We start from the raw sequence: 11,157 nt of genomic DNA on the forward strand, positions 1-11,157 counted from the left end.
AAACAAGTAAATAAATAAGGTTCATGAGAAGTAATTATATAAGATATCTTATAATCAGTAACATTACAATAGATCTGTCATATATAAACTATGAAGAGAGACTCATATCAGCTTGTTCAACATAAAAACATTCGCTGCAAGTTAGAATTCTGAATTTCTAACGTATCAACTGCCTGATTACGAAGATCATTCCACAATATGGACATAGTTGGAATAAAACTTATAGAATACTGTTTATTATTGAGCCTTATGGCAGACAAGGCATGGCTTTAGAATTAACTTCATTAACCCTTTTCAAGTTTTATTTATAGTACAATTACGGCATTACTTGCGATGTAACATTTTAAATTTAGTGGTATCAAGAAACCTTTGTCTAGATCATTCTTAGCTTTCAGCAGCCACAGAATTTGGGGTATGATAGTTGTTGACGTGCTTTTCATTTCTCAGGTTCGAGTGATTTCCAACACTTCACAGTGATTCCAGAAAGTTTGGAGGTCAGAGAAGGTGAAGACGTGTTTCTGCGATGTGTTGTGCAAAACCAGCGAGGGAAGGCTCAGTGGACGAAGGATGGGTTTGCTCTAGGTAAGTAGATCTAATTTGCAGTTAGTATTTTCCATTCAGATTAAATCTCACGGCGTCTCACAGGTATGGAAATGAAGATATTCCATAGGCAGCATTTCTAAGGAATTGTGACAGATAAAACAAGAATTGATCGGATTCATCTTACACTTATTTCCTCCCCCCTCCCACCTCATTTTTTTTTAATTAAATGGGTAAGTAACTCTCAACCATCATATATATATATATATATATATATATATATATATATATATATATATATATATATATATATATATATATATACATATTTGAGCTCGGGCCATGTCGTCCTGATGGAAGGTTCCTTTAAGTAGCTTCCTAGGGTGTATTTGACTACAGTGATATTGCCAGAGAATTTACATTTAGGTCTCCAGAATTCTAGCTCTTAGTGCGAATATCCTTAAAATTTCTCTCAAGGATATCACATAATATCAGTCCTGGAGCCAAGGGGTGTTTGCATCCATTTTATGTCCACAAAATTACCCACCTGATTTTGATAGTGGACCACCTTGGACACATTTTTAGCGATGGTGTTTGTTCTGAAACCCGGCAGTAATGGAGATATTCACGAGTTTGTTAGAAATGCTCTGATGCAAAATCGGTCCAAAAGTTAGGGGTAATGGAAATTAAAATTAACACAACATTGCACACAATTAATCTATGGTTTTGTATTGGTGCTTAAATTGAAGCTAGTTTAGTTATCTACAACATGAAAACAAGTTCAAGGTCATCAGATGAAAGTCAAGGTCACCAGAGGTCAAAGTGTGACGTAATTTTACTTATGCTTGAAATTAAGACTTTCTTTCATTTGAAGGCCAACAAAAAACTCATGATGATATAACTGTTTATTTGAATGCACATCTGAATACCATAAAATATTAGGTAATTTTAGAAAAAGAATTGAACTCTCTAACACAAATAGTAGTCCTTTGAGGTTGAGTTGAAAATAGCGAAAATCGGCAACTTTTACCAATTACATACATGCAAAAGACAGACATACGGCGATGCACAGGAACATCATATGATAAGAAGGGTACAAAAATCATTTTCCATCAACCTTTACACCAACATTTTAGAAGAATATCAGTTGCATGCATGAAACCTATTTACTAGTGAAACGATTCTATGATACTGGATTTCTACAGCCTGTGTTGTTTGACTGGCAGCTGCAGTAGGGGCAACATGTAATTTGATTTTGTCTGCAAGGACAGCGCTGGGTAGCACAGGCAGAACATTTGCATGGGAGTGGAAAATCATTGGGAAGCAATAACTGCATTCTCTCGGGCAGCAGAGCACAGTAATCCTGATAGAAGCCAAACTCGCACGGGTTTAGTTCTGCATTGTCAAGGCAGTGTAACTGCAAGTATGTCCCATAGAATGCTCGAAGTATGTGTCCTTTAACTGAGCGACTAGTTGGAGGAAGGTCTAATATGGTCTTCTTGCTGTGATGGTAGAGATGATGCCTCAGCTGGTCCATTGATTTACATGTTGTTCCAGATATGAAGACGTTCACAAGATACTCTTCAACTGCCGCAAAGTCAAGATTGGTTGGATCCTTCCCAAATTCACAGAGATATTGAGCAGGCTTTGCTTTCAAACCAGAAGATTTAGTTCCAAATTTGCTTGATGAATCACAACCAGTAAGGTGATGGAGTGGTAGTATGACTTTGCGGATCTCAGGGTCCATCTTCTCTTGCAGTGGTATGTGTCTGGTTGCATTTCCCACACCTGCTCTTATCCACAGTTCCTTGAGGCCATAACCTCTCAAGAGATTCCAGTAATGAAGTCCAAGTACCAGGACATCTGTGTCATTTGACAATAAGATGATTCTTGAAGCTCCACCCTTGACAGCATGCAGGGCATGTGGTTTCATTCTCACGTCGGCCTCTTCAATTCTGTGATTTAGTTCAGGCAGTTGGATGCTGATATCATTAAAAACACCTCTGCATGGTTTGGTTTCACTAAGTCCAAATGCACTCACCACTATGTCTGCTGTTTGCATTGGGTTCTCCAAAATGTGCTCCCGAATTAACCCTTGGAGCTTTGCTTTGCTCATAGATGAAGCCCAGAATGATTCCATGGTGACTGGTAATGGTGTTCCAGGTGACATATCATTCAGGTCAATTGGACTATTTTTACATCTCCTTGCTCGTTCACTGTCTTTAACTGAGCCCTCAATATATGTGTCAAACACAAAGTCGATACGATTTGCATTGTTGCAAAGGCCATGCACATAACCCAGAAAATTTGTGCAGAGATCACCAAAGGTATTGATATTAACCGTTTGCATTTGACGCAAGTAACCCATGACATCCACAAATGCAGCAGTATTCGCAGGTGTCCATGCTGGTGGCTGCAGGTAGTCCTTTGCATCAAGCAACTTCTCCAATTCATGGCAGAGGTCCCTTTTGTTTGGTTTGACCATTAGCCCTTCTGAGTCGAAGAGATAGTTTGTGTCGATCAGGTCATAAGTGAGCAGGTCTTGTAAGTCATACCCTCGCACTCTGGCAATGTCAAAGATCTTCTGAGTTTCCGCCAACTGCTTCTGGTTCTCTTTGGCTTTTGTTTGGCGAGTGTGCTTTGCTGCTGTCTTGCTTTTAAATGTTTTCAGATTTCGGCGTTGGATGGTGTCAGAGATTAAACGTTGTCTTGTCACAAATCGCTCAGTCCGAGAGGTCTCATAGAGTGTCTTGCATGTAGCATCGAACTGCAGAAGATCATTACGGATTTCCTGTGGCATTAATTCCTGTGATATGATATTGTGTAGGGTCTGTACATCATCCTTACTCTTCTGCGCAGAAGATCTCACAGGTTTGTCATGTTCTTTGACATACCTAATTATTTCATCAATCAAGGCTTCAGAACTTCGAGTTGCTGGGAGATTGAACTCATGATTCACCAGAAGTTCTCTGCGGGGTGTGACAACACCACTGATCTTGTACTGCAGGTTGACCACTGCCAACATCTCATGGTGGATAATTTCCCATTGAGCAACAAACTGCTTCCTCTTTGTACTCCCTATGATACCACCAGCACTCTTCTGAGAGCGATTGATTGTCTGCTCAAGACACATGTCTGCTCCAACAGAAGTGAATTGACCTCCTGTCCGCTTCACAACAAACTTTCCAGCTTAGAAGTTTTCAAACACATTTGAGGCATCTTGTGGTAACTTCCTCATATCCTCCAGATAAACTGAAGCCCATCGCAGGTAGTTTATCCTATCACATCCACCAAACAGGGGGAGGGTGGCTTGAAGACTCTGGAGATGGAGATCCCAGTTTCCCTCATGGTCGGGCCTGACAAGGTTTCTCAGGATGGATACCATTTTCACAAACTGATCCCAAAAGGCAAACGTCTCGGATACCTCACATCTGTCTGACCTAAAGGCATTGAAGTCATCAATCAATTTTGATGAAATTGAAATGAATGCCTTTAAGTGTGCCCTGCTTTCTTCCTGTTTTTTCTCTGACACAGAGGACTTCATCAACAGTATCAACGAAAGCTCGTTCATGTATGGTTCAACACCATTGATTCTGAAGAATTCGGCCCACTGTAACCTCTCAAGGCACTCACTGAGCAACATCAATCCTTTTAGTGACCTCGTATAGTGTGTACCATCAAGCAATGACCTAACAACATTTCTACCAAAAGCTTTTGACTCAGCCAAGATGGTTTCAGCACCACTTCCATCAATATATTTGCCAATAGCTCCCATAACAACCTTGATTAGGTGAAACGATCCCAAACAAAGAACCAAGTTGCTGAATTCATCTGGGTTGTGCATGATGATCTCTCTGGCAATGTGGTATACCCCCTCATCACAAGTTATGGGCAAATGAGGCTGATCTAACTGACTGAGGATATCTTGAAAGGTCTTGAGGGCAGTGTACACAGTAGCGTACTCTGTGACAGGATATGGAAGAACAGGAAGAAACCCTATTATCTTTTGAGGAACATTTTCATGTGTTACAAGGGAATTAAAGGCACTCCATGAGGGCATCTGCTGTTCTTGGCTTGTTTCTCTGATGCCTTCCTTCATATCTGACATGTTCATTCTGCCTAGTATCCATGCAGCATCCTTCATCATTGTAACATTTCTTCGGCATTCATCTGCTTCATACAGATCTTCCAGAACCTCATACACAGTTGGAAGACTGGGTTTCTTGGCAGGTTTTATGTAGTTTCTCAAAACCTGACAACTTAGTTCTTGTTTGAATTGTCTTTCTCTGTGTGTTACCTGTGTTTGGGACATATTTGGTTTACTATTCCCTAATGTACCAGCTGGTTTGTCCTGCATTAGGATAGACACAGTGTCATGACTTCCACCAATTCCAGACAAAGTGTTTTCCTCATGATCAAAGTTGTCAAATGCGCCAATAGTAAATCTACTTCGATGAAACTGACTGGGAAGAGGGACCTGACCCCGATTTGATTCAGTGATATATGAAGCCATATAACAATGATAGCGAAGAACCTCATCATAACTGGTTGCAAGTCCAAACCGATTGAAACTTGAGATGAGAGTTTTTGACCTGCAAGCATTGTATATTGCTTCTGAGTTCAGCATGTGCAGAGGAGTGCGCTTTCTACCATTGTTCACTATGTAAAACATGACCTGATAAACAGAGAGTATTTTTCTCATTATTTCATCAGAAATGTCATAGTCATCCAGGTTTTTATGCTGTGAGTTGTCAGGGTCATTGTAATTGCACTTCACATCAAAGTCAAACAGTGTTGAAAACACTTCGGCAACTTCATCTGGAATTGCTATGTCTCTGTACGCTTTCTCAAGTTCATTGGCGTCACAAAATTTGTCATTGAGCTCAAAGTCCTCTTTCAAGAAACAATTCCTTAACAATAAACCACACTGTTTTAGTATATCTGAAGTCATTTCCCTATCAGAGTGTTGTGGCATACTATCTACAGCACTATTCTTGAAGAAGATTGTAGGGGCCTTTGCACTTTGAGTGATGAAGAATGACACATCATTACCACACATATTTAGCAAATACAGTTTCACATCCCTGTTTCTGAAGGCAGTGACATCTTGATCACTACTCTTTACCACTTTATTGCAACTATCAGATACATATGACAAGTTGTAGCACCTCCCAGAGTTCAAACATGGTTCAATGTTCTTCATTACATCTGCAAATATATCCAGCTTCTTTTGACCAATGGACGGCAACGCAGACTTGGAGGACTGCCTTTCTCCTTTCAAGATATATTTGCGGATGCAGTCATTGTGACAGTACAAATCTGCCCCAAACACAACATCTGCATCTTGCAAGTCACTGGTTCGCGTGTATACTTCATCTTGAAGAGACAGTGCAGCTCTCAGGAAGGACTTTGCACGGCCTTCCTCCGAGATTCGCCACTTCTTGTATACATTGTTGTGTTTTACATGGCCACATATGAAGCACGGCTTGGAGAAGATGTCTACATTTTCTGCACGTGATGCTGGATCTCGTGCTGCAGTTGAGGAACGTCTGCTGTGCACCTGCGTCAGATGTTGCTGCCAGCTGCAATCTCTCAAGATTCCTTTTGTGTGTGTACCGTTTGAAGCAATCATTATTAACATGGTAGACAAACTTCGCCTGATCAACATGATTCAGTCTCTCTAACACACAGTCCCCTCTAATGCCAGCATCTTGGATTACTGCTAATCTGCCATTCTCTGTCCCTGATGTATTAAGGTTGGGTTCATCTCTTTGGCATATGATGCACCTCTCAGGATCAGTGGATTGGCTAGGTATCGGTGAAGCTGTCCGTCTCCGTTTTCTTGGGATATCCGCCATACTTGATGATGTCCCTATGTACTCGTCAGTCCTGAAAAGAAAAAAAAGAGCATAAACCCTTAATCGGTCACATATAGGAAAAGTGTATGGTTTACTTTTTTGCCTTGGTATTATAATTCAACGATACTAGCTAAGATATTTTTGCTAAAAATGCTTTTTTGATAAATTAAATATCAAATATACAAATTGTTACAAAATTAAAGTAATCAAATTCTAACAAACTAGTAAATATCTCCATTACTACTGGGTTTCAGAACAAACACCCCAACTAAAATTGTGTCCAATGAGGTCCACTATCAAAACCAGGTGGGTAAGGGATGCAATTGAGAAATTTTGCCAATTTTCGCTATTTTCAACTCAACCTCAAAGGACTACTATTTGTGTTAGAGACTTCAATTCTTTTTCTAAAATTACCTAATATTGTATGGTATTCAGATGTGCATTCAAATAAACAGTTATATCATCAAGAGTTTTTTTGTTGGCCTTCAAATGAAAGAAAGTCTTAATTTCAAGCATAAGTAAAATTACGTCACACTTTGACCTCTGGTGACCTTGACTTTCATCTGATGACCTTGAACTTGTTTTCATGTTGTAGATAACTAAACTAGCTTCAATTTAAGCACCAACACAAAACCATAGGTTAATTGTGTGCAATGTTGTGTTAATTTTAATTTCCTGTACCCCTAACTTTTGGAGCAATTTTGCATCAGAGCATTTCTAACAAACTAGTGAATATCTCCATTACTGCCGGGTTTCAGAACAAACACCATCACTAAAAATGTGTCCAAGGTGGTCCACTATCTAAATCAGGTGGGTAATTTTGTGGACATAAAATGGATGCAAATACCCCTTGGCTCCTGGACTACAGGGGACGTACTATATTTCTTGATACGACTCATAGCAATCTTCACCCCGAATAGCGTTTTCACTTCGAGGGGAAAAGTTGCAAAAATAGAAGGGGAGCCGTTATCAAGGTACCTTTCCTCCGTTACTACCTTGAGTATCTAGATGGCGTCATCGTGGCCGCCATGTTTATTCCTTTAAGCGTAGCGCTACTAGCTCGGTGATTTTCCTATTCGCTCTCGTGTTTTCGCTTATCTCATTGGATTTATCATGCAATCTCCAGCCTCTTCTGCCTCTGGAAAGTTGAGTATTTGATCTTTACATTGTATGAATTTTAGCTCTTGTCTCACAGTGAAATTAGGTTGAATTAAGTGAAGAGCTGTTGCCTGAACCGGAGGCATCATGGGCAATGTCGTTCGTAATGCATGAGTTAGTTAGTTAGCCAGAACGACTTTCCCGGTATAAATAGCATGAATAACTATAGCTATTCAGTGTTCATTGCTAGGAGTTAATTATATTAGGCCGATTGTATTCATGATATTCTCGGCGATTTAGGTAACCGAACCTTGCTTACGCTAGGCTTCCTAGCCTAGGTGTTTTAGTTTACTTTCATGCATGATACAATAGACATTCCTAGTGTTATTGAATTTAAATGAAGCTATTCAGGTAATTTATACATGTGGCTTTAGTATACTTTCATACATGTTCCCCGGTTACCCTCGTGTATCGTTTTATCAATTCAGGCAGAGATTGATATCTCCTAGAATTATTATATAAACCAATACTTGTCTCCAGTGGAGATTTAAGGGTATTCCCTCATTCCCTCTGAGTGTAGCCTTTGGCTATAACCCTAGTTGGTTGTACCTCAAGTTGTCATTCAGGCAGGACTAGGCTAGGGTTTTCTGTCCCTTCCCTTAACCGCAGATAGCAGGTTTTGGGTTTCGGTCAGAACCTGAGAGTATATAGTCTTGTGCCGGCAGCTGGCCGGCAGGGTGAATAGTGATTCCCCTGTCGGACTACGCTGCCGGCATAGGAGGCTAGACCTCCCTAGACTGAAGGGGTTATATGATATTGCCACCTTTTCCCTGCGGTCTAGTAGACTAGTCCTGTACTCGCAGATCCTATGTTGAAGAATAGACATTCTTCTGCCGCCTAGGATAGCGCCGGCACTGGAACTCTGTTTCTCTCTTGTTAAGAGGAGGGGGCAAGCTTGCTACTGGCCCCTTAACTGTATTGGCTGACTCTAAGCTGGAGAATAGATATTCTCCTGCCGCCTAGGATGGCGCCGATACCGAAACAGAGTTTCTTAAAGGCGTGGATGGACTGGCAACCTTGTCGGCTTCTTCCACAGCTCATACAGGACCCTTCCCCACCCCACCGTCTGTCCTTTAGTGCTGGCCTAGCCATTGCAAACTTTTGACCGTTGTCCTACAATCTCACCGCTTGCCGGCAGGTTGTGTGGCCGGCCGGGGCTTCTCCTTGTAGTAGCTTAGTCACTCAGCTTTCCCTTATGGACACAAGGCTCCGGGAAAGCTGTGCCGGCTGGGCCGGCTGCCGGCAGGAGATCCCTTTACTGTAGAGTGTTCTTCAGTCCTCTTTTGGACTGACATTCACAGACCTGTGGCCGGCAGAGACCAGCAATGGTTTGTGGGTGGGTGGTCGCCTGAATGATATATTCTCCCCTTCCATTTGAACCCTCATTCTGGAGGAAGGTAGTAAGACTGAGCTCTTACATCACCCTTCACTTTTTGCTTTCTCTCTCTCCATTGGCTAGTGTCGCCGGGTACTAACCTAGCCGGCAGCTGCCGGCCACATAAATGCTGCCGGCCACTACCCTAGCCGGCAAGGTGCCGGCTGGTCTACTGCGCTGGCAGCCGGTGACCCACCGGCATCCGGTAAGCCCCTGGTAGCCGGCAGGCCGCTGGGAACCAGCGAGCTCCCGGCACAACTGACTTTCCGGCTACCCGCCGGCAGCCGCCGAGCTGCCAGCCACCACCCCATGTGCCCCAGGTTCTAGCCTTGCCAGCAACATACCGGCTAGACCTACAGTATATGACTATACAGTGACCAGTATATTTGCAGTATAGATCATGGTGCAAACAGAAAGCTATAGTATAAAGTATACAGTAGTAAATTTTCCAACATACCCTTTGTGTCCATGCACAGTCTATTGTTGAGACCATACTATATAAAAAAAAGGAAGATTTCTTTCCATATACTGATAGATGATCAGTTACAAATGACCATCATTATTAAACCTTTGGGAAGTCAGTGTTAATTTACACTTATCTATCCTTACAGGGTAGAACTCTTCCATTGGGCTTCCTGAATAGGATTACCCTAGGCTTTAATTTTGAGGGAGGTCACAGCAATTGGCTGGACAGGAAACATATGTATGTGTCTTTCCTAATTCTTTTCTACCTTGTCTATCATAAGCTATATGCAATAAAAATGCAAAAAATATTAATAATAATATTTAGATAGTTTATCAGGTGAGATGAACTACCATATACTCATTTAGTTTTCCTCTCTTTACAGGAGAGCCACCCTAAATTTGTGCGAGTCGTCTGCAACGTTAGGAGCAGGGACTTCTGTGGCCATGAGGAGTGTAGGGTGCACTCCCTCTGTTCCATCACCAAGGGAACTCAAGTATGGGGACCCCCAGGTATGTAATGTATTCAAAGCCTTGGTTACTGAGGCCTTTGATGACCCCAAGATAACGGAGTCAAGGGATGCAGCACGGAGTAAGCTGCTCAGATGGGTTCGTGGCTTCCAGAAGAATGCCACGGGGCCTTACCTTCCGAATGAACGGATGTGGGCCTATCTGTTCCCTAAGGCAACTGCAGAGGCCGTCATACCACAGCCTCAACCTGATATCCCTTGCGTCCAGATTTCCGTGGACACGGATGTTTTGGACGCGATGAAGGACATCCATCTAGATGAGAGGATATCAGAGGTGTCGGAAGACGCCGAGAAGGACCTTCTTGCGGAGGGTCAAGAAGAGGAGTCTACCTTCGCTCCTGAGACTGAAGAGGATGACGTCGAATCGGAGTCTGTTTCGTAGGTTCCAGCCCCAGAACCAGTACCCTTTGCGTCTTCTGCTCCTCCATCTGATGAAATGGGAAAAGCCCTGGCTAGTCTCATGAGGATGATGGAGAGTCTCCGTAAGCAAAATGAAGAAAGCGAAGCTGCATTGAGGAAGGAGATACACCATCTCGCAGCATCCCGTGGGTCTCACAAGAGACTCGATGTGAAGGATCTTCCTTCATGTTCTGAAGTAAACCCTTGGAGACGTGCAGAGTACATGCCAATTACAAACAGGAAGATCTTTATTTCAGAGAAGCTGGGAGCCATCCTTATTGAGGATGTCGACTTTTGGCCCAGCTTTGAGTCTTACCCAGACTGCTTCGTCCATCTCAAAGCGGAACCTGTGTCCAAGGAGGAGACAGAGCCGAAAGAGGTCATAGCTCTTGACCATGGGAAAGCTCAAGCTTTGATGGCTAGCAGTCTGAAAGACAGGGGCTTCACTAAATCTAAAGTGCCAGCCCTGAGTAAGAAACGCCCTTCTTTTCTTGCCCCAGCTGAACTGGCCTTTCCCTTTGCGGAAAAAGGGTTCAAGGCAGTTATGAAGGCGGTAGAAGCTGGGAAAGCTTGTCCTACACTTGAGGAGTGTAGACCTTTATCCCTAGCTCTGCCTACGGACGACAAAGACTGGAAGGAAATACATCTTACCTTTTCAGTTGGGAAGTTTGAGGCGGATATTGCTGGACGCCAGTTCAGCGAAAACCTCCCTATATTGTCAGACTTTCTCTTGCGTAGGGAGCAAGAGACAAAGGAAAGGCTTGCCGCATCTCTGTCCCTCCAAATTACCTTGGAGGCAATGGCAAGTGATCATAGATCTCCAGATATGTTAATG

At 42.6% G+C, this 11,157-nt stretch overlaps 1 long non-coding RNA gene across 1 annotated transcript in view; it reads left to right on the plus strand.

The window, feature by feature from the left end:
• LOC137643915 (uncharacterized) overlaps positions 1-578 on the plus strand; it is a 580,907-nt gene extending 580,329 nt beyond the window's left edge. The window contains exon 3 of the long non-coding RNA XR_011045092.1: positions 448-578. This is a non-coding gene — a long non-coding RNA (uncharacterized lncRNA). The remainder of the gene's footprint in view (positions 1-447) is intronic.
• The last annotated feature ends 10,579 nt before the right edge of the window (positions 579-11,157 follow it).

This window comes from Palaemon carinicauda, chromosome 1 (genome assembly GCF_036898095.1).
Source record: "Palaemon carinicauda isolate YSFRI2023 chromosome 1, ASM3689809v2, whole genome shotgun sequence".
NCBI classification, from domain to species: Eukaryota; Metazoa; Arthropoda; class Malacostraca; order Decapoda; family Palaemonidae; genus Palaemon; species Palaemon carinicauda.